The sequence below is a fragment of the Labrus mixtus genome, chromosome 11 (assembly GCF_963584025.1).
Source record: "Labrus mixtus chromosome 11, fLabMix1.1, whole genome shotgun sequence".
NCBI lineage: Eukaryota > Metazoa > Chordata > Actinopteri > Labriformes > Labridae > Labrus > Labrus mixtus.
Genome location: NC_083622.1, coordinates 270001 through 274550, shown reverse-complemented (window position 1 = coordinate 274550; position 4550 = coordinate 270001).

Here is a 4550-nt window from a genome sequence, read left to right as displayed (position 1 = left end):
CCTCAGAGACCTGAGGTAGTCCACTGCAGAACTCCTCCAACAGCTCAACATTCTCTGTGTACTCACTCTTAAACAATGAGGAGTAAAACTGAACAGCTCTCTTCCTGATCTGGCCTGGTTCACTCAGTTCCTGCCCCGTGTCTGACAGCAGGGAGTGGATCAACTTCCTCTGCCCGTGTTTCCTCTCCAAGCTAAAGAAGAAGCTAGAGGGAGCATCCATCTCTGTGATATTCTGGACTCGGGACCGGACCAGTGCACCTTGTACTTTGGTGTCCAGCAGATTGACTAAAGTCGTCTTTTTAGTTTTGAGGATTTCAATATATCCTCGATCTCCTGTGGACTCACTCATTTGTTCTAGTTCCACTACATCAGTCTCCAGGTCTCTGATAGATCTGGTGATATCACGTGTAACATTGAGAGTATGCTGTTGACACAGTCATTTAATTTGAATCTTTCCATGGTCCCACCACTGCCTTAGACAGGTAAACTCACTCTTCCTCTGTCTAAAACCAAAAATAATTTAGTGCTTCTGTAAAACTTTGATCAATAGTTAAAACTGAATTAAAATGCCAGTAGGCGCTTTTAGGTCAAATGTTTCTAATAAAAACATCAAGTGATCTGTAAAACCCACTGGTAAAATCTGACAATGATGCTTAAAACAATAAAAACGATCAAGACGAGCTAAGGAGATTCTGTTCTCATTAACGTGGGACCATGTGTACTGTCTGGAGCTTGTGTGCATCCTTCTCCATACATCCACCAGGCTATGGGAAGAGACCAGCTGCTTCAGAGCCTGCTGGGACACTGGATGAGGCTCTGCATGGTTACCCTCTAAAAGCTCCTTTTCTGTACAATTAAAATCCCCTCCTAAAAATACAGAATCAGATGACCCACATTCCTACAATTTTTCAGTAACTTTTAAGAAGAAACGCTTTCTCTCTGCACCGTTGTTTGGAGCATAAATATTCATAAAAACAATATTAAACTGCTCAAAAGCAGCTCGGACTAAAAGACACCTCCCCTGGACGACATGTTGCACCTCTAAAGACTTTGGAGTAAAAGACTGAGAGAACAGGATGCCCACTCCTGCACTCAGTGAGGTGTTAAAATGTCTTCCCCTCTCCACTCTCTGCACCAGTCCACTTCATTGATACTGTCACTGTGTGTTTATAATAAAACATCAATGTGTTTAAGTTTGGCTGTTTCATATAAAATTGCTCTTTTTCTCGCCTCTCTTGCTCCGTTCAGATTTAAAGTGCCGATTTTAAAAGTGTTCATGAAGGATGAGAGGTTAAGAACAACATTAAAAACTGCTATCAAACTCAATAAAGTGCATAAACGTGCCATTTTAAAAATCATTAACAGATTTGTTTACGAATTTTGAACATTACTTTCTTTAATCTAAAAACCTCTTGGTCTGTAAAACCAGATTGGACTTTGTTGCTAATGTGATGTTTTACTGAAGAATAAAATATACTTTTGTCAGGAAAATATTTTTACAGGTTTACTCCCTTCATACACTTAGTCTGTAGAAGGTTTAAACATTGTGACTGGATAGAGGTCTTCATGGTTTACTCTCTTCATACACTTAGTCTGTAGAAGGTTTAAACATTGTGACTGGATAGAGGTCTTCATGGTTTACTCCCTTCATACACTTAGTCTGTAGAAGGTTTAAACATTGTGACTGGATAGAGGTCTTCATGGTTTACTCTCTTCATACACTTAGTCTGTAGAAGGTTTAAACATTGTGACTGGATAGAGGTCTTCATGGTTTACTCTCTTCATACACTTAGTCTGTAGAAGGTTTAAACATTGTGACTGGATAGAGGTCTTCATGGTTTACTCTCTTCATACACTTAGTCTGTAGAAGGTTTAAACATTGTGACTGGATAGAGGTCTTCATGGTTTACTCTCTTCATACACTTAGTCTGTAGAAGGTTTAAACATTGTGACTGGATAGAGGTCTTCATGGTTTACTCCCTTCATACACTTAGTCTGTAGAAGGTTTAAACATTGTGACTGGATAGAGGTCTTCATGGTTTACTCCCTTCATACACTTAGTCTGTAGAAGGTTTAAACATTGTGACTGGATAGAGGTCTTCATGGTTTACTCTCTTCATACACTTAGTCTGTAGAAGGTTTAAACATTGTGACTGGATAGAGGTCTTCATGGTTTACTCTCTTCATACACTTAGTCTGTAGAAGGTTTAAACATTGTGACTGGATAGAGGTCTTCATGGTTTACTCTCTTCATACACTTAGTCTGTAGAAGGTTTAAACATTGTGACTGGATAGAGGTCTTCATGGTTTACTCTCTTCATACACTTAGTCTGTAGAAGGTTTAAACATTGTGACTGGATAGAGGTCTTCATGGTTTACTCTCTTCATACACTTAGTCTGTAGAAGGTTTAAACATTGTGACTGGATAGAGGTCTTCATGGTTTACTCTCTTCATACACTTAGTCTGTAGAAGGTTTAAACATTGTGACTGGATAGAGGTCTTCATGGTTTACTCTCTTCATACACTTAGTCTGTAGAAGGTTTAAACATTGTGACTGGATAGAGGTCTTCATGGTTTACTCCCTTCATACACTTAGTCTGTAGAAGGTTTAAACATTGTGACTGGATAGAGGTCTTCATGGTTTACTCTCTTCATACACTTAGTCTGTAGAAGGTTTAAACATTGTGACTGGATAGAGGTCTTCATGGTTTACTCTCTTCATACACTTAGTCTGTAGAAGGTTTGAAGCTGTCTCACACCATACTCCTGTCTGTCTGTTTACCTGTCTGTCATCATGTTCCTGTCTGTCTGTTTACCTGTCTGTCATCATGTTCCTCTATACAGTCTGTTTACCTGTCTGACACCATGTTCCTGTCTGTCTGTTTACCTGTCTGTCATCATGTTCCTCTCTGTCTGTTTACCTGTCTGTCATCATGTTCCTCTATACAGTCTGTTTACCTGTCTGACACCATGTTCCTGTCTGTCTGTTTACCTGTCTGACACCATGTTCCTGTCTGTCTGTTTACCTGTCTGTCATCATGTTCCTCTATACAGTCTGTTTACCTGTCTGTCATCATGTTCCTCTATACAGTCTGTTTACCTGTCTGTCATCATGTTCCTGTCTGTCTGTTTACCTGTCTGACATCATGTTCCTGTCTGTCTGTTTACCTGTCTGTCATCATGTTCCTCTATACAGTCTGTTTACCTGTCTGTCATCATGTTCCTCTCTGTCTGTTTACCTGTCTGACATCATGTTCCTGTCTGTCTGTTTACCTGTCTGTCATCATGTTCCTCTCTACAGTCTGTTTACCTGTCTGACATCATGTTCATCTCTGTCTGTTTACCTGTCTGACATCATGTTCCTGTCTGTCTGTTTACCTGTCTGTCTGCTTGCTAGCTTTTGCTGCTGCTAAAACATTCCTTCTCTTACTGCGTCTCTTTTGTGGAGCTGATTTCAAAGAAACCTCTTGTTCCATCATCTCCACAGCTTCACCTGTCTCACCTGCTATGCTGACTTCACCTACCTGTTCAGCACACACCTCACTCACCTGCCTGTTAAAACCCCCTGCTACCTTACCTGTCTCACTTGCCTGCTCTTTCCTTACCTCACTGTTTTCTCCTCCCTGTTTATCACACACCTCACTTACCTCACACACTTCACCTGTCTCACACACTTCACCTGTCTCACACATTACATTTTCCTTACATACTTCACCTGTCTGTGTCTCACCTCCCTCACCGTTCCTCCCAGCGACTACTCTCTCCCTCTCCACACAATACTGCCACCTTTCTCTGGTTGTTTCTCAGAGCTGCCGCTCTGCGCGACCGCACCACCTTCTGCCCCGCACCACCTTCTGCCCCGCACCACCTTCTGCATCGACGGGCTGCCCCGCACCACCTTCTGCCCCGCACCACCTTCTGCATCGACGGGCTGCCCCGCACCACCTTCTGCCCCGCACCACCTTCTGCATCGACCGGCTGCCCAGCAGCGGCCGGCTGCCCTCTGGACCAGACCCCTGCACCTCCGGAGCGCCGCTCCCCCGCGCCGGGCGGAGCCGAGTTGGCCCGTTTAGGACATGCTTCATGTCCCTCTTCACCACAACCGAAACATTTCATATTTGAGGACGTCGCAAACAAAACATAATCAAAATCTTCCACTCGCACATGAAAGCGGATATTAAACTCCTCATTACGGTTGTTCAATATCATGAACAGTTGCCTCCGATGAGAGACAACATGTTTCAACAGAGGCGATTTACAGCCAGACAAAACTTTTCTGATAGGAGACACCACCTTCCCATGTCTGGACAGCTCCCTGCACAGAAAATCATCACTAATAAACGGAGGGACATTAGACATAGTGATTTTTGTTGCAGGCAGAATCAGCGGTGTTACCAAACATCCCATTCACAGAAATACCAGACTCCACCAGCAGGTGTGTCTGTTCCACTCTCTCTACAAACATAACAACACATCCATTCATACGCGCTGCAGACTTCACGGACTCATGTCCGATCAGCTCTCCCACAGCCAAAGCAACATCCTCCAC